The sequence below is a fragment of the Ursus americanus genome, chromosome 29 (assembly GCF_024610735.1).
Source record: "Ursus americanus isolate L20-20 chromosome 29, mUrsAme1.1.p, whole genome shotgun sequence".
NCBI lineage: Eukaryota > Metazoa > Chordata > Mammalia > Carnivora > Ursidae > Ursus > Ursus americanus.
This window is the reverse complement of record NC_142155.1, coordinates 33,156,966-33,180,989: the sequence shown is the minus strand read 5'-3', so window position 1 is coordinate 33,180,989 and position 24,024 is coordinate 33,156,966. Positions and strand designations below refer to the sequence as shown.

Here is a 24,024-nt window from a genome sequence, read left to right as displayed (position 1 = left end):
TTACTGCACGTCCTGCAAGAGTCTGTTTACAGAGCTTCCCCACCAACCCTCACAGAAGGAATTGTGCAAGTGCTGCAGTCAAGATGAGAAAAAGATCTTTAGCTAATGTTACAAAGTTGTCTCGACAGGTTTCCAGAAACACACATGTTGTGTATGTAACACAACATGCACAATATAGAGAGTGTTCGTGTAAGTGAATACTTCAGTTCTCTAAGTACCTGCATAATATAAATTTAGACAAGTTATTTTATAGAGCACATTTTCTTCATTACAGTTAAGTACTCCCAGCTAGAACTTCTGCTATCATTAGATTTTTAAAATGACATAAAACCTGTTTGACACTAACCTTTTATTTTTGTCACATGTTACGTAATTTCCCAACTCATAATTCTCACTTAAAATATGTTCTGTGTTTCATATTGCCTAACTCTGAAAACATTACCTTGAGCTTGACTCTCAAGAATGTCTTCAGGTTTTAAGATGCCGTGAAAGTCACAAAGCAAGTATTTTCCTTTCAGAGCATGACGTGGATTTGCTAGTGTGTGTGTGTGTGTGTGTGTGTGTGTGTGTGTAAAATACTTATATCCTTCTAAGATTAATTTAAAAGTATATATTCTAAATTTTTCTTATACTGCTTTCCAGAATGTTTCTTTTCCAAATGGAATGTCAAAAATGAATCTTTTGAAAAAATATTACTGTATCTCCTCTGAAAGAAAAAAGCGCTGCACTGATATTTCATCATCAAATATTTGTTAAATGCTAATTTTATAGAGGGCACTTAGAGGTTACAGGAACACATTATCTAGCTAGGTGAATCGTAGGTGCACCCAGAAAAAGACACAATAGTATATGGTAAGTGCCAAGTGAGTGGTACAAGTGAGAGCAAAGGAGAGCCTTTGAAGTGTGTGAGAGCATCCATGCATTCATTCATTCAGCAATTACTGAGCACGTAATTTGGGCCAGGTGCCATTCTGGGCTCCCAGATCCCTCAGTGAACAAAAGACCAAGGCCCTGCTGTCATGGGAAGACAGACAATAAGCCCAGGTAAACACTGTAGTAAGTTATAGGAGAGAAAATAAAGCTAGATAAGGAAAATATAGAGTGCTGGGGAATGGGAAGGTGGTCATGGTAGGTCATGGATCATCTGAGCAGAGGCTTGAAGTAAGGGGCAAGTCTGGGGATATCCGAAAGAACGGCGTTCCAGGCAGAGAGCAGCCAGTGCAAAGGGCCTGAGACATGAGCATCCCTGGGGAGGTCAGGGCATGGCAAGTCAGCAAGGGATAGAATCAGGGAGGGCAGAGGGGTTGGGGGCAGAAAGAGCAGTTGTATAGGGCATTGCAGGTATTCATGGTTGAGCGTAGAAAAGGACTTGTTTTTACAGTGAAGAAAGTGGGGATTCATTGGAGGGCTTTGGCTTATGTTATATTTTATTGGTTTTTTTTTTAAAGATTTATTTATTTTAGAGAAAGAACACAAATGAGCACGGGTTGGTGCAGAGGGAGAGGGGGAGAGAGAAACCTTAGTAGACTCCGTGCTGAGCTCAGAGCCTGATGTGGAGCCCAATCCCATGATCCTGAGATCATGACCTGAGCCAAAACCAAGAGTCGGACACTTAGTGGTCTCTGCTACCCAGGGGCCCCTTGGCTTATGTTTTAAAGGGATTACTCAGGAGGTTGGGATGAGAATAGATTGTAGGGGGTAAAAGAATGGAAGCAGAGAGACCAGGTGGGATATGATGATGGCTGGGATTGGGGAGATGGCAGTGGAGTTGGCACATGGTTGGACTTTGGATCTACTTCGGAGGTGTAGCCAAGGGGCTTTCCTGATGTATGTGGAGCATAAGGGAATGAGCAGTCAAGGGTTACATACAGGAAATGAAACTTGAACTGGAGCCTGGAGGAATTTTTGGACGATGAAAAGATGGCATAAGTGGAGGAATTTTGGTGGGAAAGAACTGAATTAGGTGAGGAGTGTAAGAAAGGGGCAAGACAGTGAGGAAAGTTCTTTGATGGAGTGAGAAGTTTGTAAAAGAGAAAGGAAAGGGGGGGTGGGGAAAGGAAGCCTGGGAAGGGACTTTGGGATCAGTTTGTGAAATGCACTAAATGCAAAGTCACAGTATAAAGTTTTCTCTTACGTGTTAAAAAAAAATCTTAAGTTTTCAAACAAGGCAGTGACGCGACTTAAAGGAGCATTGTAACTAATAATAGCTTTGGAACCAGACAGATCGGGGTTCCACCCCTTGCTGTTTTCCTTTGTGTGCTGTCTTTGAGTAAATTACATAACCTCCCTGAGGGAATGTGCCCAGTTTCTCCCTCTGGATTCCAAGAAAGTTTGTATAGATCCAGTGAGATCATGCATATAAAGATTTACACAGTGCCTGACCCATGTGGGTCTCAGCTATCACTGCTGTTTAAAATTATTATTGCTATAAAAAGTAACATTAAAGCAGTGTTTCATTACATATGTCTGCTACCAGTGAATGAATGGTTCCTTTAGGAAATGAAATGGACTTTTTGTGTAACGTGAATTATTCCTGTCAGCCAGTATTTCCTTCCAAGACTGGGCATTGCCCCTTGAAATTCCTATTAAGTTGTCCAGTAGTGTGCTTTTATCAGAACAGCAGGGGATGTAATGCAGAGTTTCCCCCCAAACATCTAGAGATCAAATCCAACAGGTTCCCATCTTGATATTCCCAGTTTAGTACAGAAAAGCCTCTGAGAAATTTAGCAGCAGAAACCTGATGTCACTTTAAAACCCAGCTGCCAAAAATTAAGGTCCTGCTGAACGCTATTCTGCAGAACACAGATTTAGAAAATGCTGGGAAAGTGAAAAAAAGCATATGGGCTTTGATTTCATTTACATATAAAAATATACCTTAAATATAAAAATGTAAGACTGAAAAAGCATGCTCCATGGTATTAGCTCAGGACGCCATAACAAAATACCATAGGTTTATGGGTGGCTTAAACAACCGAAATTTATTTTCTCACAGGCTGGGTAGTCCAAGATCTGGGTCCCAGCCAATTTGGTGGCTGGGCAGGGCCCTCTTCCTTGTTTGCAGACAGCTGTTTTCTCCCTGTGTCCTCACGTGAGCTCTAATGTCTCTTATTCTCATAAAAGCACCAGCCTTGGGGCACCTGGGTAGCTCGGTCACTTAAGCATCCCATTCTTGATTTAGGCTCAGGCGATGATCTCAGGGTCCTGGGATCGAGCCCCGAATTGGGCTCCGCATTGGGCAAGCAAGTCTGCTTAAGATTCTCTCTCTTTCTCCCTCTGCCCCACCCCCGTGACCTCCTCTCCCTCCCTCTCTTTAAAAAAAAAAAAAAAGCACCAGCCTTATCCTATTAGGGCCCTACCATTATGACCTCGGTTAACCCCAGTTACCTCCTAAAGACCCAGTCCCCAAATACAGTCATATTGGGGTTAGGGTTTCGAACATGAGTTTTGGAAGGGACACAGTTCAGTCCATAGCAATCACCTCTAGGCAGTGGAGTCATAAGTTATCTTCTTTTTCCTCTTTATACACTTCTGTACTTTCCAGACTTTATGTGGTCGTAGGGGTTGAGTGAAACTAGATTCTATTTCTAGCTTCCGTTTATATGAGGTACTTAGGGGAGTCAGATTCATAGAGACAGAAAGTACAGTGGTGGTTGCCAGGCGCTGGGAGGAGAGCGGAACGGAGAATTCGTGTTGAATGTGTACGGAGTTTCAGGTTTTCGAGATGAAGACTTCTGGAGATGGATGGTGGAGGCAGTTGCACAGCAACGTGAATGTACTTAATACCGCTGAACTGTACACAAAAATAGTTAAGATGGGGGCGCCTGGGCGGGCTCAGTTGGTTCAGTGTCTGCCTTCAGTTCAGGTCATGATCTCAGGGTCCTGGGATTGAGCCCTGTGTCGTGCTCCCTGCTCAGCGGGGGTCTGCTTCTCCCTCTGCCTCTGCCCCTCCCTCCTCCCTCCTCCCTCCTCATGCTCGCTCCGTCTCTCTCTCAAATAAATAAAATCTTAAAAAAATAGTTAAGATGGTAGATTTTATGTTATGTGTACTTTACACACACACACACACACACACACACAGATATTCCCAAGACCCCCCCCCCCCATCAGAAAAAAACCAAAAAACTTCTAAAAAAAGATATACAGCTTTTGGAGTTAAACAGATGATTAAGTACTAGTTCTGTGTTGGTCTAGTGGTTCTCAAACCGGAGTGAACATGAGAATTACACAGACGGCTTGGTGAACACCCCCCGAGTTTCCGATCCAATAAGTCTGGGATGGGCGTGAGAATTTGCGTTTTAAACAAGCCCCCAGGTGGTTGAGAACCACTGGCTAAGAGCAAGTCTTCGTGCCCCATTTATAAAAATGAGGATGAGTCAGATGTGAGGCTTCTGTGAGAACTGATCCGGAAGCTCTCAGCATCGGCTTTAGTTTCTTTTTAACAAATCGTTTGCTTGCTTTTATTTTCAAATAATTTATTTTTGGATTTTCCCCCCATGGAATAGTTATGGTCATTTTACATAAACAGAAAGAAATAACTTATTTTTATTTTACTTTATTTTTTTTAGTTAGCTCTACGTGGCGCTTGAACTCACCCCCCCCCCCGAGATCGAGTCACGTGCTCTACCCGCCGAGCCAGAAATCACTTACTTTTAGAAACATATATTAAAGTATTTAAATATGTGACAGGCGTGTAACATTAATTTTGTTTCTTAGATTAGGATTAGTTCAATGGTTAGACTAGGCTTATCTAATGATCAACTTTTTTCTTATTTCAAACTAAAATCTGCACATGTACGTATGGCGGGCAGGGTTATATTCTGGTGAAAATTAGGGTTATGGCCACTCCCCTCCTTCCATTCCCTTCTGTTAAAAAAAAAAAAAACACAAAAAAAAAAAACCACCAACAAAACTTCTGGGAAACCCTATGTAAATAATTAGGGTAAATATTCATACCACTTTAGCTGTTCTTAATTCTCAAAGATTTCCACTTTGTGGCTATCCATAAGAGCTAACAAGGGGAAGTGACCCCCTAAGCCAGTGTTGTACCTGTACCAAATTCTGTGAACATCTCTAGGGCTGGACTGTCCAACCTGGTGGCTGCTAGCCATATATGGCCATCAGCACTTGAAGTGTGACTAGCATCAGTTGTGATATGCTCTAAGTGTAAAGTCCACGTCAGATTTTAAAGACTTTGTATGAAAAAAAGGATGTAAACTACTCATTAGTTTTATACTAATTACATGTTGGAATGATTAAATAAATATTAAATTAAAATTTTAATATATTTATATTAATATTTTTCATTTAGTCCAAAATATTGTTTGGATATTCTGGACTAAATAAAATATATTAAAGTTAATTACACTTAAAAAGTTTTGGCTACTAGAAAATTTTAAATCAGATATGTGGTTCTCACTGACTCATTTCTGTCGGACAGCTGAGCTACTCTAGACCTTTCGGGAGTTAAGAAGTGTTGGGGGTGGAGTTGGGGGAGAAAGGAGGGCTCTGTGGTAAAGTTAACATGTGAAACACTGGGTTTTAAAAAGCAAGAGGTCTGATATGCATTGTGAATTACCAAGAAATATATATAATATGTAGCATTTCCCAAAGTAGTTTCCTCATGGAACCCTGCCGTCCTTTTTTGTTTAAAGCACTCCTTTACCTGCAGTCCTACACGGAAAAGATTATAAAATGCTACTCTCAGCCCGTGTTCCCAAAGCTCCTTTCTACAGGCCAGGGCCAATATATTTCTCCCTACTCATGCATACCTTTTTCTAGTGATCGGTTTAGAATAATATGCTTCACTTTTCTCAGCAAATATACCATATAACTAGTTGATTTAAAATTGTAGAATTTTAATTGATGGAATAGTGAGGTTTTTTTGCTGTGGGAGAAAATGTTTTAAGATTCTCAATTGCTGTCTTTTGGCATGGGAAACGTTTCTAGAAATCGAACCTTCCAAAAATCATGATGTTTCTACCCACAGAGATGAGAAGCAGCACAAGCTTGGGAATTAGAGATTTGAGTTCAAACCTCTGTCTTGCTACTTACAAACTCTGTAATGTTGGACAAGCATCTCACATTCTCTGTAAAAATTGGGATAGTAGTGCATTCCTGCCAGGATTGTGTTAGAAGGGTTAGAACTGCGTGAAGTGCCTCGCAGAGGGAAGGCACTTAGTAAATGTTAGCTATGACAATTTTTAAAAAGATTTTATTTACTTGAGAGAGTGAGCAAGCAAGAGAGAGCACGAGTGGGGGAGGAGCAGAGGAAGAAGCAGACTCCCCGCTGAGCTGGGAGCCCGACATGGGGCTCAATTCCAGGACTCTGGGATCATGACTTGAGCCAAAGGCAGACGCTTGACTGACTGAGCCCCCCAGGTGCCCCTGCTTTACCAATTTTTATTACCTCATGTGCCTTGGTATATCGATTAATAGTAAAAGGGGGTTAATATTACTATAAATATCCATACTAGGATATGTTTATTTTCATGCATACTGTTAATGCTTCCTATGGTTTGGAACGTTATTTCAGGTGTAGGTCTTGCCTTTCTAATAAGATTATCAGCTACCTCAGAGCTGGGACATATTATTATATTTGTTTAGCCCTCCAGGACAAGGCTTACCTAATAAATAAATAATCATTTAATCCAGTCCTCATTATCATTAATAAGATAAATTATAATGGTACTGCTTAATATATTATGCTATATTAATGTGCTTTCTTAAAGAAAAATTATATGCATGTTAAGAGAATCATTAACAGAAGTTGCATAAGCTATCATTAGAAGTTTAAAAAAAAGTTAAATAATGACAAACCTTCATAGAGAAATGATTTTACTCAGTGAGGCAAAATCTAAGGACTTAAATATTTAGAGAGGGAAATAGGGTGTTCTTTAGGCAAGATTATGAAGACATAACGAAGCAAGAAAAAATTATTCTAATTTGTCCAAAAGAATGATACTGAATAATGGCAAGAATGGAACTATGGTTCTGTCCTATCTTTTTTTATTGAAGTATAACTGACACTGTTGCATTGGTCTCAGGTGTACAACATAGTGATTCAACAACTCTATTCATTATACTAAGTTCATCACAAGTGTAGCTACCATTCATCACCAGCCAGCACTATTACAGTACCACTGACTATATTCCCAATGCTGTACCTTTTACTCCTGTGACTTATTTCATAATCTGGAAGCCTGTATCCCCCACTTCCCTTCACCCATCTTGCCCATCCTCCCCACTCACGCCCCTTTAGCACCCACCAGTTTGTTCTCTGTATTTATGGGTCTGTTGCTGGCTTTTTGTTTATTCGTTTGCTTTTTTAGAGTCCACATATAAGTGAAATCATATGGTATTTTTCTTTGTCTGACTTCATTTAGCATACTACCTTCTAGGTTCATCCATGTGGTTGTCACAAATGGCAGGAGCTCAGTAATATTCCATCATGTATGCATGTGTGTGTGTGTTTATATATCACATCATCATTCATCTATCAGTGAGCATTTTTTTTTTAAGATTTTATTTATTCATTTGACAGAGAGAGAGAGAGAGACAGCCAGCGAGAGAGGGAACACAGCAGGGGGAGTGGGAGAGGAAGAAGCAGGCTCCCAGCGGAGGAGCCCGATGCGGGGCTCGATCCCAGAACGCTGGCATCACGCCCTGAGCCGAGGGCAGACGCTTAACAACCGAGCCACCCGGGCGCCCCGTCAGTGAGCATTTAGATTGCTTCCATATCTTGGTTATTACCGATAATGCTGCAATAAAGATAGGTGTGTTTTCATTTTCTTTGGGTAAATACCCAGTAGCGGAATTACTGGATTGTGTGGTATTTCTATTTCTTTTTTCTTTTCTTTTTTTTTTTTTTTTTGAGGAACCTCTGTACTGTTTTCTGTAGTGGTTGTACCCGTTCACATTCCCACAAACATTTCCTGAGAGTTCCCTTTTCCCCACCTTGCCAGCACTTGTTATTTCTTGCCTGTTTTATACTAGCCGTCTGCTCTTGGGCAGTGATCTCTCATGGTGGTTCTGATTTGCATTTACCTGGTGACCAGTGATGTTGAGCATCTCTCCATGTGTCTGTTGGCAAGCTGTATGTCTTCTTTGGAAAAATGTCTATTTGGATGGGTCTGTCCTATTTTAAATGACCCAGAAGTGATATAAGATAGGGTCAAACTAAATGAAAAGTTTTTATCTCTTTCCTAAGAAAAGGGTTGTGTTGTAGGCAGATGTCTCAGAAGATGGAACTGGGTTCTAAATCATTAGACGGTTTCTCCTAACATCATTCAGTTCTGGCACATGTGACTGCCACCTTGAGAATGATGTGGTTTTAAGTAAATAATAATGATAATGATAATTATTTTATTAAAGAATTATTACTTATTATTATTAACCACAATGAGTTGTCCTTAAAAATAAATTTAGTCTTTTATTCTTAGACCACTGGAGGCTATCTATAAGTTACTTAACTCCCTTGTTTAAGGGTCAGTAATCTCTACCTGGATAGCCCAGAAGTGAGTGTAGAAAAAGATGTTAATTCAGACGTCATTCAATTCCAAGCACTCATATAAAAACTAGAAAAGTACATGATTTATTTGTGTACCTGTCTTCCACTTTGGATGTTTGGGAGAATGAAGATGTGAATTTTGACTAAGCTTTCCAGAAGATTGTTACATATTTATCAGATGAAATTTGCCTTTGTGTCTCACTCTGGTCCAAAGTTGAGAATTTTGATGAGCTTTTCCACTGCAGTCTTAGGCTTTTTAAGTTATAAAATGTATTCTGTTGCTCTCCACTGGGCATACAAAAAATTAGCTTTACTTGATCTTTCTTACCCAGGGAATTTTTTGATAACTTTGGTGATACTGAGGAGTGTCCTTCTGCACTGTTGAATTGACAGCTTGCTGCTACCATTCTGTGTATGTGGCAGCACCTTCAACATCTTTGCATTGCAAAAGTTTTATCAGTGTTTAGAAATGACCAGTCTGTGCTTAGCAAGTATAAACATAGCTTGTGGATTATATTCAGATATTTAGAATCCCCTTGTTTGTTACTGCATTGAGTTTATTTTCTTCTCATGTTGAACAACTGCCCTGGGCCCCAGCAGTGTGCAAGGGCTCTATGGACTGACCCCTAACAGACTGTGGATAGAACTGTGGGGAGGGGGGCGCCTGGGTGGCGCAGTCGTTGAGCGTCTGCCTTCGGCTCAGGGCGTGATGCCAGCGTTCTGGGATCGAGCCCCGCATCGGGCTCCTCCACTGGGAGCCTGCTTCTTCCTCTCCCACTCCCCCTGCTGTGTTCCCTCTCTCGCTGGCTGTCTCTCTGTCACATAAATAAATAAAATCTTTAAAAAAAAAAAAAAAAAAAAAGAACTGTGGGGAGGGTAGACCATGAACTTGGATATGAAAAAAATTGCATGTTATTTTCTCTAGACTGCAGTTGAAATTTATCATTTCCTAAATCTATGAATGAAGGCCACAAACCATAGTGGTATTAACAGTGCCTGGGAATTTGTCACTAGTGGAAATATTTTTTTATCCCCTTATGTTTGCAGATATCTAGAAAGATACCGTCTTCTAAATGACAGTAGTTACTAGACTCACCACTAAATCTTATATACTAACGCATTGACAAAGAATCACATATACAACTATATCACAATTTTAAAATATTTTTTATAAATGGATTTTTTTAAATAAATCATTTTTTAAAATCCTACATATTTTATGCACCTGGAAATACTACTCCTCAAAGAGACCCATAGGTTCACCAGACAGCCAAGAGGCACACAAAGGGTCAAGAACCTTCCTCCTTCCTTTGCAAGATTTCTTCGTGCAGCCACATCTGGTACCTGGCAGTAGTTGTGGGGTAAACTGCCTCAACTTCTCTCATCCCATTGCTACCTGGGGTTCGTTTTAACTGATGAGCCCTGGGTCCTTCATCTCACTTCAGTGAGTGTCTGTCCTAAAACTGCCAGCTTGGAGAATACTTTTCCGGAAATAGAAAGGTTTTTTGATCATGGACCTACAACTAGTTATGGTCTTTTTTTTTTTTTTTTTTGGTAAGAATATTAATTAATGCTTTATTTTTTATTGTTTTTATTTAAAATTCTTTTTCATAATAAAGTTTCCATTTTAGCCATTTCAACTACAGTTCTGTGGCATGAAGTACATTCACCATGTTGTGCAACCATCACCACCATCCCTCCCCAGAACTTTCTCATCTTCTCCAGCTGAAACACTGTTCCTTATGGTCTTTTGATAGAAATAAGTATAAATATAAATTCTCTTCACATGGCATTTCTTAGGCTTTATCAAAGATTTTACACCAGATAGAAGTTTATATCTCTTAAATGGAATATAGAAAGAGGAGATTAATTCAGCTTCTTTAAAATTCTTTTAGAAACTGAAATCTTGTTTGCAGTAATATGCTCCATGTATTTGTTCATATTCTTTCTTATGTCATTTAAAAAAAAATATTTCTTCATTTTGGGGGTTTTTATTATTTTTTAAAATTAGGCTCCATACCCAACATAGGACTTAAACTCGGGATCCTGAGATCAAGAGTCCCGTGCTCTACCGGCTGAGCCAGCCAGGCGCCCCTCAAATCATTTTTATGCTTAAAAAATGTTTCTCTCGTTTTCCTCTCCTTAAATAATTGCTTTTGTGTGCACGTCTTCCTTGTGCGTCCACTTTTACAAGAGGGGACCCTGGACATCTCTTGCTTGGTATCATCATTGACTTCGTAAAATGGAATTTTGTTTGTTAATGTTGTTAGTTGTTTTTATAGGGCTTGTTTTTCTTGGAACATACCATAAACCCAAAATATTTTGAATGTTACTCATTGAGAGAGAGAGAGAGAGCAATGAGAGTCAAGAGTTTGCATAATAACTTTAACCAGATTGCTAATAAATATTTTTTGCTTATAACTACTGCCATTTCAAAGTATCTTTTAAAAGCAGTTCCATACATAGGGACAATAATATATACAAACTACACTGACAGCAATAGTGTCCTGTTATATTTGAGGAAATAGAGAAAGATTCATTAGTTTTTATTTTAGTAGCGTAATTATTACCATGCTGTATTATAGTGAATTCTTGACTGTGGGATGGGAAGGCAAACAGCAGTCCCTTTTACTATTTGTTGTGACTGGTACTGTATAGTAATACCCATTGTTTTTCAAAAGTAGAAAATGTCACATTGATAGGGTTTTTGCTTTTACTTCATTTAAAATGTTCTCTGGAAGAAAACCCCTTTCCCGAGGAAGAACACAAATGACTTAGATACATTTCCATTTCATTTAATAAAAGATACCGTATTTTTCTGAATAAAACTAAAGTCAGGAAAAAATGTCAGCGCAGTTTCTGTTTACCATTCAGGTATTTTGTTTTTATGGAGAGGATGCAAGTATGACTTGCTTTTGGTGCTTCTAGTTTTTAATTCCTATTCCTAAAAGTTTTGCTAATGTGTTTTTGGCTGATCCATGTTCATCTTTACGGGTGGTTAGTTTCAACATTGGCGTTGCTTCCTCTTACTAAGTCAGCTGGTCGTGGAAGCTGAGTCCCTAAATGACCTTTTTTAGTGGAAGAAAGTAATAAATGTGGCAATCGATGATTAAAACAGAAACTCACCTTTTATTTGGAAGTAAAATACAGGAATTCTTTAACTGAAACAGTAGTGTATCCGAAGAGAACTGACTCATCTTTTTAATACATACTATTCTATGTACTGAAGTAGTGTGATTTATCACAAAGATAGTTTCAATTTCATTTTACTTAATATTTAATAGCAATCAGGATAGCAGCATTTCTTTGTATCATTTCTCAATCATTTCATGTATATTGTTTTCCATAGTCATTAAAATGCTCAGTCACTCTTAAAACACAGTAAATTATAAAAATGTTTTTGGCAAGGCATCTGTTTTTTTCCTGTATTATAGAGTTGTTTTTCTTTCCTGTAAAGTCCAGTGTTGGTGCCCTCAAAAAGCCAAACGTGGCCGTGCCAGAGACTCTTCGACTTAGACTCTTACTTCTGAGTCTTTTAATGAACGCAACTGTAATTAATGTAATAAATCACTGTCCTAAAGATTTGGGGACTCCAAGGGATTATTTTATATTTATGTTTAGTACATAAATCCCTGTTCGAGAGAGGTTTATTTAATCCTGAATGGATTATTATGGGAGGATACACAGTCTTTTGCCCTATGAATCTTAAAAAATGACACTTTCTTATGCCTGGGGATGGAGTCATCTGATCTGGAGCAGAAATGGGGAGTCAGTTGACTTCTCATGGCTTTTTTACACAGCAGGAATGCCTGGCTAGATACATAAGGGCCCAGCATAAGCCAGCAGATCCTGGGTGATGGACGCCCAGCCCTGCATCCCAAATCCTGTGCTTTATGATGTGAAAAAGTGCTCGTGTGTAGCCTAGCTGCATATTTTTGGAAACTAAATAATCAGGAACTGACATCACCCCTAGAAAATTTAGACCAAAATCTTAATAAAGTAATTCAATAGAGTAAAAACATTTACTAGGCACGTTTACATCAGGCGTTGTACTAAACTCTAGTAATACAAAGATGGAATGAAACTGCCTCAGCTTTCGTGGAACTTGTAAGCTAACGAGGGGATCAGAAAAACAAAGTTTTGTCACACACCTGTCAGATGCTAGTAACACATCAGACGTGCTCTGGGGATACAAATGAGTGAACAATTAAATTTTGCTTGGGATTTTAAAAAAAAATAGAGGCAGTGCAGTTTTACTCAAAGCCTTAAAAAATAAGCAGCATCGTCAGTTAACTACTTGGAGGTGGGTGGGAGGGTCTTTTCAAAAGATAGGTGCAAAGCCAAAGAATTTAAGAAGTGATGTAGTAAGTTCCGGAATGGTCAAAATGGCAAAGAGCCAAGGGGTGGGTTAGAGGTTCAGAATGAAGCTAGATCCTATTATAATGAGCCAGTATTTCCAGTTCACTGATGTCAAAAAACCATGCAGTGTAAGTCGCTCAGCTTTGGGATGGTTGACTTACTTATATTTACATTCAAATACATTGCTCTTCCTCAGTATTCTCAAAGCACTCTAGACTCTTTTTGCTTAAATTTGGGCCGTTCTTTAGATGAGAGCAAAAGATCAGCATAATGAAGATAATCAGAGCAATGACTGATCACTATCAAAAGACATGGTTGTGGCTTTTAGAATTCTTGCTAGAGCCGCCCGAAGACCGCCCAAAGGTTGTCAGGGAAGAATTCACAGAGGTAGACTCAAGCTAAATTTTGAATAATGGATGGGATTTGAATAGATATGGAAGAGGAAGAAGAGCATTTCAGGTAAGAAGATTGTCTGCTGGGGGCAGGAGAGTGGCAGTTGGGCTAGAATAGAGTGTAGGGAAATAGCAGGAAATGACTTTAGCCCCATTGTGCATTCTAGGCTTAAACAGAACTATTTTCCACTTTAGATTGTTCTTGCATAGGAATAACCTAGTCTCCAAAATAAGCATACTTTCTTGGAAAACTGAAGTAGGTTTCAGGGAAAAGGGAACGAGCACACTTTCCCTGGTGTGCCTGATCCTATTGGAGGTTTTGCCATCTTGTGGCCTACATATTGGAAAGGGTAATAGATTTAGAAAAATGTTCACTGACAACAACGAGATATCACCTCATACCTGTTAGAATGGCGATTATAAAAAGACAAGGGGCGCCTGGCTGGCTCAGTCAGTAGAGCATGTGACTCTTAATATCGGGGTTGTGATTTCGGGCCCCATGTTGGGTGTAGAGATTACTGAAAAGTAAAATCTTTAAAAAAAAAAAAAAAAAGAGTTGGCATGGATGTGGACAAAGGGAATCCTGGTGCACTTCGGTGGAAACGTAAATTGGTGCAGCCAATATGGACAACAGTATGGAGGATGCTCAAAAAATTAAAAATAGAGCCACTATATGACCCAGCAATCCCAATTCTAGAAATATATCTGAAGGAAATGAAATCACTTCTCTCTCTCTCTCTCTCTCTCTCTTTTTAAGATTTTATTTATTTATTTGACAGAGAGAGTAAGAGAGCACAAGCATGGGGAGTAGTAGAGGGAGAGGGAGAAGTAGGCTCCCCGCTGGGTGGGAGCCCAATGCGGAGCTTGATCTTAGGACCCTGGGATCATGACCTGAGCCGAAGGCAGACACATAACCATCTGAGCCACCCAGGCGCCCCTGAAATCACTGTCTCAAAGAGATATCTGCATCCCCCCTGTTCATTGCAGCATTATTCACAATAGCCAAGATATAGAAACAACCCAAGTGTCTGTCAATGGATAAATGGATAAAAAAATTGTTTTACACACACACACACACACACATACATGCAATAGAATATTATTCAACCATAAGAAAGAAAGACACCTGGATGAACATTGAGGGCATAAGCATAAGCCAAGTGAAATAAGTCAGACAAAGATCAGCAAATACTGTGGTCTCACTTATAGGCAGAATCTAAGAGTCAGACTTGGGGAAACATAGTCAGCTGGTGGTTGCCAGAGGCTGGGGGCTGGGAAATGGGGAGAGGTTGGTCAATGGGTACAGACTTTCAGTTATAAGATGAATAAGTTCTGGGGACCTAATGCATAACATGGTGACCGTAGTGTATTATATACTTGAAATTTGTTAAGACAGTAGATTTTGAGTATTCTCACCACATAAAAAAAAATTGGTAACTATGTGAGGTGATGGAAATGTTAACTAACCTTATTGTGATAATCATTTCACAATATACACGTATATCAAATCATCACACCACACATTAAACTTACACTTATATCTCAGTGAAGCTGGGGGTAAGAAAGAAAACATTTTTTAAGATTTTATTTATTTATTTATTTATTTATTTATTTGACAGAGAGAGACAGTGAGAGAGGGAACACCAGCAGGGGGAGTGGGAGAGAGAGAAGCAGGCTTCCCGCCGAGCAGGGAGCCCGATGCGGGGCTCAGTCCCAGGACCCTGGGATCATGACCTGAGCCGAAGGCAGATGCTTAACGGATGAGCCACCCAAGTGCCCCAACATCTGAAAAATCTTGATAGAATATATATATATTCTAGAACATATATCCCATTAGGAATTATGAAATTTCAGTGTTGACTGTGTCTGGGAAATTGTAAATTTGTCAGGATTAATCTAGAATTTTGTGAGTTTTTGCAAGGTCTTTGGGAACACAATCCTTGCATAAAATGCAGCTGTGCTGTATTTAAACCCTGGATATTTATTCACTATTTCTTATACTTATGTGCTATTTGCTGGGGATATGCAAATGAATCTGACAAGATCCCTGCTTCTGAGGGTAGCACAGTAATACTCTTATACTGTTAATTTCTAGATGACGGTCTATTAGTAACATTTAAATTTGAAGTCCGTCTAGTCCGTTAGTCCACTATAACTGAGCCATAACATAATACTCACAGACTTTCCCACCCCGAGCTATGCAGTGTGCATTAAGAGCAGCCTGCATTGCTGCGGGGTTTCATTACTCTCAGAGTTAGGTGCCTCTTGAACCACCCAGGCTCTGAATCTAAATTCAGCAAATACTTTTGGGACCCCACCAACACTCTCTTTTGACGTCCTCCTTTGTTTAGACCTGGGACCCCCAAGCCAGCCACACAATTGGCAACTCAGATTGAAGGAAGATGTAGAAGAGAGGTCTGGAAAGGTTTTCCCCAGGACCATCTTTGCATCAGTCAGACAATGTGTGCACACATCTTCTGTCTATTGATTCCTAGTGGATCTTAAGATCTTGAGAGGTTTTTTGTTGTTCTTTGTTTTTTTGTGTTTTTTTTATATTTTTTAAAGATTTTATTTATTTGAGAGAGAGAATGAAAGAGAGAACATGAGAGGGGGGAGGGTCAGAGGGAGAAGCAGACCCCCTGCTGAGCGGGGAGCCCAATGTGGGACTTGATCCTGGGACTCCAAGATCATGACCTGAGCCAAAGGTAGACACTTAACCAACTGAGCCACCCAGGCGCCCCGATTTTGAAAAGTTTTTAGCAAATATGTTTAGCACCATTTTTATGAGCCCTGAAGTTTTTCAGTGTGTTTATTTCTGGACGATTTTAGAATCTGTTCACCCGATTTTAGAATCAGACCACCCGAGATTATTTTCTCAGACCCCAGTTTGAGAAACACTCATTTGTATGGTTAATGATTCTATAGTCAGTAAACGTAAGGTTATCGTCACTGTGTTGGAATTTATCTTAAAGAAGTTTGATATTTTTTTTAAGCTTTTTTTATGTATTTGAGAGAGAGAGAGGCAGATAGTGACAGAGATAGTGAAAGAGAGAGCAGGAGTGGGGAGGAGAGGGATAAGCAGCACCCCCTCTGCCCCGAGCAGGGAGCCCGATGCAGACTTGGTCCTGGGACTCCAGGATCATGACCTGAGCCGAAGGCAGACGCTTAACTGACTGAGCCCCCCAGGATCTACGGATCCTCGGGTTTTCATTTTCAGATTGGCCACCGTTGGTGATCGTTCTGTCACCACACACAGCAAACCATTGCATTCTGGGGGGCGCCTGGGTGGCATAGCGGTTAAGCGTCTGCCTTCGGCTCAGGGCGTGATCCAGGCGTTATGGGATCGAGCCCCACATCAGGCTCCTCTGCTATGAGCCTGCTTCTTCCTCTCCCACTCCCCCTGCTTGTGCTCCCTCTCTCGTTGGCTGTCTCTATCTCTGTCGAATAAATTAAAAAAAAAAAAAAACCATTGCATTCTGGAAGTTGGATAAGTTAAATAGTTTTCAAACTTTTTTCTCCTAGTTGAATAAGAATTGAGTCACTCACATGAAAGGGAGCAGTGGGTGTATCAGAGTGTCTCCACCACCACCATTTAGGCCTTCAAGAAAGCTCCTGGACACCTTAGAGAATCCTAGGTCTCCAGGGAACAAAGTTTAACAAATCATAGCTGTGGCTGTTAACTTTCATTTAGGGATGGAAAAATGGGCCCTGAGAGATTGGAGCTTGTCGTTAGTCACACAGTAGTTATTGTCAGATATCTAAAACAAGTCGTTTGACTTCCAGATTCAGTGTTCTCTCCCATATGTCCCCCGCCTCTGTAAAGCCTTGCCAGACTTGGCCCTGACCCCCCGAGGTGAGCCACTCTTCCCCCCATGGCATAGCACATTTTGTAGCTAGCTGGATTGCTATTATGTGAGGTTGGTTTCTGCCCTACCTTATTCTAAGTAGGAGTTAAAGCAGCTTTAAGGCCTTCAAATTCTGCATTTCATGAGCTGAAGCAAGGCCAAATATTGCCTACAGTAATGATCATCTTTTCTGATGGACGAGTTTTTCAGTTCCCAAGTTTTTCTTCTAATAATATTTCTTAGTCTTTTCTACCTTCTCTTCATTGCTGCTAAAAGGCTAAAGCCAGTGACAAAATGCAGGAAGTTCTTTGTTGAAGAATAACTGAAAAACTTAGAGCCCATCTGTGAAGTTTGACCGCTTCTTCTTATTGCAAAATGGGTATAATTGTGAAAATACCGTCATGGTTTTTTTCTAGTAAAGTGTTCTGTTATTTCACCCAAAAAAAGCCCAAGGTCTTCACCTGAAGAAGCTTGAAACCCCTGCCAAAAACTCTTAGCATTTGTCACATTACATTGTAATAAACTATTGAATGTCTCTCTTTCAGAAGAAAGTGAAGTCAGGAACCATGCCAGAAGGTTTCACAATGTCTTGCGATTATAAAATTTAATAGCCCCTAACAATTACAGTAGAGTAAAAGGAAGAAGGTGAGAATACTTTTTATCTTAGTTGACGAACAGCCTGGCTAAGTGGCTGTTTTATGGCATAGCTTTTTCTCATGACGCTCATTGGAAAATCATTTGCTAAAACACAATAATTCACTTTTCAGCGTTGCTTTTACAGTCCTACAAAAATATTAAGTGTGTTTACATTTATTGTTACATTTTATGTCACGGTCATTTGATGTTCCCAGCCTTAACACAGTACCTGGCACATAGGACGTGCTAAATGTTTACTAAATGAGTCATGAGTATTGTTTTCATCCACTGACCAACTTTATTAAAGATTGGAATTAAAGAAGAAGCTTTCCTCCTTCCCTAAGCTGTTCTTTGGGGTAAAAAACAAAAGGAGGCATAGATAAAACTGTACAGTCCTCTCCCCACCCCCCCTTTCAGTATACTCTGATCTCATAATTCATGCCAACTAACTCATATAAACTGTTGTTACCTCCTAAAGTGATTTTTTTCAAATCTTAAACATGACCGTAGGGCCAAGATGGAGGGATGGGAACTGGATTTACCTTCCTGCATGAAAAAAAGTTAAAAATAAGATAAAATGTATTAAACAGTGGCTTTGAGACATGGGAAATCAGGCAGCATGGACAGGAACTCCTGAGAAATGGCAATGGATGAGGTGAGCCCTATTTATAATTGCCCCAGCACACTGTCTGGAGAGAGCTGCCAGATCACAGCATAGGGAATGGGACGCCAGATGGAGTCTGACCATCTTCCAGGGTTGAGCTGATGGAGTTGGTAGGTGAAAGTGGCTAAAACACGTGGCAGAGTACCGGAGACGAGAGCACTGCCCACAGAAAAAACCCCCGAGTCCTCAGCTGATGACTGGTCAGTACGTGGGGTGTGGGGGAGAGACCCAAGTCCTGGGAGAGAACCACCCAAAAAGGTTAGAGGAAACAACACTCGGAGCACGATTGCTATGAGTCCTGAAGTTTTTCAGTGTGTATATTTCTGGATAACTTTAGAATCTGTTAATGTTTCTTAAACTTGGGAACTCAGACCACCCAAGATTATTTTCTCAGACCCGAGTTTGAGAAACATTACTTTGTATGGTTAATGATTCTATAGTCAGTAAACCTAAGATTATTGTCACTGTGTTGGAAGTTTTTTTAGACTTTACCTATTTATTTGAGGGGGGGGGGCATGAGTGGGGTTGAGGGCGGAGGGGAGGGCAGAGGGAGAGGAAGAAGCAGACAGTCCGATGAGTGGTGAGCAGGGAGGCCCACGTGGGGCTCGACCCCAGGACCCCGAGACCACAACCCGAGCTGAAGGCAGACACCCAACCAACTGAGCCACCCAGGTACCCCTTACAGAAGTTTGATATGTTTATCAAACAATATTTATCCAGGGCAGAAAATGGTTTGTGTTCCTACCCGTGAGAGTGCAACAATCCTTGTAATTCATGAGACATCAAGTGAAGTACTCATCAGGTGAAGAGTATTGCCTCGGGATAGGGCAAAATTAGTCCTAGAGATTGACAAAACTTAAAAGCAAGCCTCAAGAGGCTCAAATGATTTATAAGTAACTTAATTGAGGGGCGCCTGGCTCAGTCGGTTAAGCATTCGACTCTTGCTTTCAGCTCAGGTCATGATCTCAGGGTCGTGGTGGTATCGAGCCTGCACTGGGGTGCGGAATCTGCTTGGGATTTTCTCTCTCTCCCACTGCCTCTGCCCCTCCCCCCATTCCCTCTTTCTCTAAAATAAATAAATAAATCTTTAAAAAAATGTAAGTAAGTTAATTGTGTCCTAGACAAAATTCAAAAATATCTACAGGGATGCAAAAATATCCAGTACTCAATAACATAAAATTAACAATGTCTGGCATCCAATAAAAATTTCTCGGGTATGTAAAGCAGCAGGAAAATACCACCAATAATGAAGACCAAAAAAAAAAAAAAATCAATCAATAGAAACAGACCCAGACATGATAAAAATGATAGAATTAGCGGAGAAGGACATTAAATATTTATCACTATTTTTCTTAAGTTCAAGAAGGTAGAGGAAAGTTTGAACATACTGTAATGTACACACTGTTCTGTACCTTTTTCCTTTCTTTAAATTATAATTTTTTTAAGAATTTTTATTTATTTGAGAGAGAGAGAGCACAAGCGGGAAGGAGGGACAGAGAGAGAGGGAGAAGCAGGCTCCCCAGGGAGCCCGATGCAGGGCTCCATCCCAGGACCCTGGGATCATGACCTGAGGCCAAGGCAGATGCTTGACTGACTGAGCCCCCGAGGTGCCCCTGTACCTTTTTCCTTTGACAATGTGTCTGTCCTAGTCAGTTTGTATAACGCTTCCCCATTGATTTTAACGGCTGTGTAGTATTCCACTATGTGGGTAAACCAAACTGATTGAACAATTCTCTCATCAAGGACATCTAGGGTTTTTTTTTTAATATTTTAAATCAAGTCATAATTTATATACCATAAAATTCACCCTTTTAAAGTGTACAGTTCAATGATTTAATTCCAGAACATTTTCATCATCCCAAAAAAGAAACCCCGTGCCCGTGACATCTAGGTTTTTTACAGTCTTTTATTAAAAGCAGGAATGCTGCACTGGATACTCTCATACACATAGACTTTCATACATGTGCAAGAATATCTGTAGGACAAATACCTGGAAATAATTTGCTAAGTAGAGGGTTTGGGCACCTAAAATTTTGAAAGATACTACTAAATTGTCCTCCCCGGAGGTTATGGAGTTTACACTCTCACTAGCAAGGCATAAAAGTTCCCATTTCCCCACTTACCAGTCTGATAAGTAATAGTATCTCACTGAAATTTTAATTTATATTTCTCTTATTCAAACTGAGATTGATTATTTTTATATGTTTAAGGGCTACTTTCCTTTTTTAATGAACTTATCATTATGTTCATTTAATGAACTTATCCTTTTTTGGGATGATGATAATGTTCATACCCATTGATTTTCTGCAGCGTCACTATTTTTCTTGGTTATAGGAGCTCTTTATGTATTAGGGAGAAAAGCCCTCTGTGATATGAATTGGGAGTATTTTTCTCACTTAGGTTTTTTGGAGTTTTTTTAGTCTTTGACTTTGTTTACAGTTTTTTTTTTCCTTTATCATGCAGAATTTAAAAATTTTATGTCATCAAATTTGTCAATGTTTTATACTTCTGTATCTTGTGAAAGACTTTCCATACTCCAAGATTATTAAAAAACAGGGGCACCTGGGTGGCTCAGTCATTTAAGCATCTGCCTTCGACTCAGGTCATGATCCTGGGGTCCTGGGATCGAGCCCCGCATCAGACTCCCTGCTCAGCAGAGAGCCTGCTTCTCCCTCTTCCTGTGACTGCTGCTCCCCCTGCTTGTGCTCTCTCACTCTCGCTTGCTCGCTCTCAAAGAAATAAATACATAAATAATTTTTTTAAAAACGGTTATAAAAAACAATACCTCAGGGCGCCTGGCTGGCTCAGTTGGAGGAGTGTGTGACTCTTGATCTCAGGGTTGTGAGTTTGAGCCCCATGTTGGGTGTAGAGATTAAACTTCTTTTAAAAATTTATCCCATGTGTTATGCTAGTATTTGAAGGTTCTCCTCCCCTCGCTACCCCCATTTAACTGATCCATCTAGAATTTATTTTTGTGTAAAGTATGGATCCACCATCTTCCCTCCATACAGCTAACATCTTTCCCCCACTGTTTTAAAATGTCACTTTTATACTGTGTCCTCTTGATTAAAAGCTGTTATTCAAAGTGTTGACTCAGATAAGGACAATTTTAATAGTAGCTTTAATTTTTTAAGATTGGTAATCAGAGGGCACCAGGGTGACTCAATCAGTTAAACGTCCAACTCTTGATCTCTGCTTAAGTCTTGATCTCAGGGTCATGAGTTCAAGCTCCATGTTGGGCTCCACCCTGGGCATGGAGCCTACTTTAAAAAAAAAAAAAAAAAAGAAGTGGTAATCAGGTGTCTGGGGTAGTGATTTCTGACCTCTTGGGATGCCTGCCAGGATTCTGTAAGAACTACAGTCTCCTTCTCTCTGTGACAAATCCTACTGTCATAAGCTGCTGTCATGGAGGGGAATGTGTCTTGCTCACGTGTGTTGAGCCAAGTAGTTTTTAACCATTGATCTAGGGGTTTTCCCTAAGAGGGGGACTCCTCTTTCCACGTTATCAATTTCACTTGTGGCCAGAGGCCCACTTAGTGATTCCAGGGTTGTTACTTTAAGGAGGAAAGAGTCTCAGAAAGGAAAGGGAGAACCTTTCCAAAGAGAACCGAACTCTTCACTTTTGAAGTGGTTAGTTTCTGATGCTCAGGTTGTCTTCCCACTTCCGAATTATTGTCAGTTCTTGCACCCCTCCTTTGGTAAATTTACAACTTTGGCGGGCCGTGTGTCCTCCTGGGGGAAAGAACTGCTGGATTAGGCGGAGGATGACTGTGTTTTGGCCGTACATAGAGCTGGAGACACGGGGATAGGATTCATCTCTTTTAATTTGAAACTGTTTAAAGTCAGAAAAGAGTGTGGCCCTTTAAAAAGTAGAATTCTCAGGGTACCTCTGACTATAAAGGCTCATGGAGTTCTACCCAAAGGAGGCTAGAGGCAGAGGCCTGTCTGGTAGGACAGATGCCACTGATTGGGACAGATATCCCTGGGGAGCGGTCTGTTTGAGCAGCCCGTACGGTTTGATAGGGGAGGGTCCACAATGGCTGTTAATTTCATCCAGTATTATAAAATTGTTCTCTTATTTGTGCTACTCAAAGAGTAGCTTGTCACTTCGAACATTGGCAAATGTTCTTTGCCTGAAAGTCCCAGTGGCGGTGACACCTTGGTAGAGTGACTGATGCTGACTTCCTTTCTCAGTTTGTTACCCTTAGGGGTCTCCTCTGCTGGGAGCTTGTACAGGTATAAAATAGTGAGGGAAGCGGGGATAGTTGTGAAAGGTGGTTTTGGTAGTTTTCACTTACATTTTTCATAGTTTGTTCCAGAAACTGTTAAACACTGTAAAAAATAATTTACAAAGGGTATAGTGGGACACCATTTAAAAAGTCATGTCGAAGTAAAGAAATAATATCACTTTATAGGCTTAATGATATGTCGAAATTCCCTCATTTATTTCGTGTGATCGTGATATATGGGAGACAGGCTCGTGGCACAATAATGGGCTATGGCCGGTGCGATTCTGCCATATTAAGTGTCAGCATTTAAGGGAAGCTCTTCCCACAGACTTCTGTATATCTGTTTGATGATAGCTTCCTCGCTTTTCCTTCCTGTGACATTTTCCCTGCTCAGAAGTACGGTCGGGCTAGCATGTTCCTTTGTAACCCCACGTCTGAGTCCTCAAAGCAGATTTCACCTGGCCTGCTGTCCCTTTCACAGTTTTAGCCTAGAGGTTACCCTTGGATCAGCTTTCCCCCCTCTTCTTCCTCCTGTCTCACTGGTCATCTCGCCTCTCCACCAGAGTTCCACTCATATGGCTTCTGATCACCCCAGGCCATTCAGCAACTGAACGAATTCACACACACACACCCGCGCCCCCGCCCAACGGGAAGGTCTCACATCGGGGGGATACTTACCCCTTCCAGACCCTTCCTGGAGGAAGCAAGTTTCCGTCCATATGGCAGGAGCCAGTTTTATACTTGTTTGGCCTTGTGACCGATAGGATGGGGAGTTTGGGGAAACTGGAGAAGAGATGACACTTTTAACCAAGAAAAAACATTGAGTAGAAATTATCCCTTCTGCCTGCTTCGGGCGTGTCCCTCTTCTGGGCATCTCTTCAGGATTTCATTCCTCCGTCCAACTGCCGTTCACAACTGCCCTTTCCAACTGCTCCAGAACTCTTGGCCCCGGCATTCCGTGATGTAAATTATTCCACGCATGGCTCGAAATGGGTGCGAAGCAGTGTTGCCAGGTGTCGGATCGCTAGTGTAAGTTTACCGGATCTCGGGGGAGGGAGGAGAAAGGGGGAGAACTGCTCTTGGAACTCGTCCAGCTGTTATTGTTTCAGCCAGAGCACAGTAATCGCGCTGGCCGCTGGCCGAGCTCGGTGCTGTCGGTGGCTGGGGAGAGCGGGAGCGTGGGGTTCGGCGCTGGGGGCTGTTGGGGGTTGAAGATTTTCTGCTTTAAAGATTCTAGCGATGGGGTATAGATTGTCTGGAGTCAAACAGTTGGCCGTGCTGCTGCCCCGGGGAGGAGCCTGGGACCTCAGGCCGAGCGTGGGGCAGTCCTGCTTGGGGCTATGGTGTCTCCTCTGTCTCAAAATGTAGGGAGAACCGGCTTTTCTGTTTTTGT

The 24,024-nt window shown here is 40.8% G+C and overlaps 1 protein-coding gene across 2 annotated transcripts in view; it reads left to right on the top strand.

Annotated features, from left to right (window-relative positions):
* BICRAL (BICRA like chromatin remodeling complex associated protein) overlaps nt 1-24,024 on the top strand; it is a 95,696-nt gene that overhangs the window by 36,283 nt on the left and 35,389 nt on the right. The window contains exon 1 of one of the 2 annotated variants that reach the window (XM_045800702.2): nt 12,823-23,660. The exons of the other annotated variant lie outside the window; for it this stretch is intronic. The gene's annotated coding sequence lies outside the window, so the exon portion shown is untranslated. Of the gene's footprint in view, nt 1-12,822; nt 23,661-24,024 lie in introns of those variants that run through there. 2 annotated transcript variants of the gene reach the window in all.